This window comes from Verticillium alfalfae, genomic scaffold, assembly GCF_000150825.1.
Source record: "Verticillium alfalfae VaMs.102 supercont1.1 genomic scaffold, whole genome shotgun sequence".
In the NCBI taxonomy this organism is placed as follows: domain Eukaryota; kingdom Fungi; phylum Ascomycota; class Sordariomycetes; order Glomerellales; family Plectosphaerellaceae; genus Verticillium; species Verticillium alfalfae.
In genome coordinates, this window is record NW_003315038.1 from 2407640 (window position 1) to 2408365 (window position 726).

Here is a 726-nt window from a genome sequence, read left to right on the forward strand (position 1 = left end):
TTAGTGCTGCTGCTCATCCAACCATTCAACCAGCAGGACTTTGTTGTGGAGTGGCCCCGACCGACGGTGATTGATCCCATGCGGGAAGTGAAGGGAGGGAGCTTGAGGCAGAACAGGCAGGTTCTTGGCCTGCGGCGCTCACTAGCGAAGGTGGAAGCGGGGCACCCGGATAGATGCATGAGGCCGGCTCCTTGGCTGTTGCGTCCCTAACCAACACAAGCCACCCAGGTACCTACAGTACCTACCTACCTTACTGCAGGGAGTTGTCCAAGGAGAGGAAGGCGGCGCTACGTCGGGCGGCTCTGGATCAAACGGGAAAGCCTGAGCACTGAGCACCTCACCTAGCACCTCGCCCAGCACCGAGCACCTCACCTGGCACCTAGCACCTCGCCTAGCACCTAGCACCTGGCCCTCAAGTGCCTTCGCCTCGCTACTCACGCGAGTCGCATCGCGTCCCAATCATGGCCCGCCTCAAGTAAGACATGGAGTGTGACGGGCCATGCAAACCAAGCAAACCAAGCAAACCAAGCAGACCACTGACCGCGCCGAACCCGGCACTCTGGATCGAGTTGCCACGCACCTCTCGCCCAAGGCCTGCACAGGACCATGATCCAAGCAAAGACAAGGCCCCCTCCCCTTCTCCACAAAATTACAACAATCAATGTCGCCAGGGCCAGACCACCACCAGACTTTGCTGAAGATTTCTTGGCATGGCCGTCTGCGAGA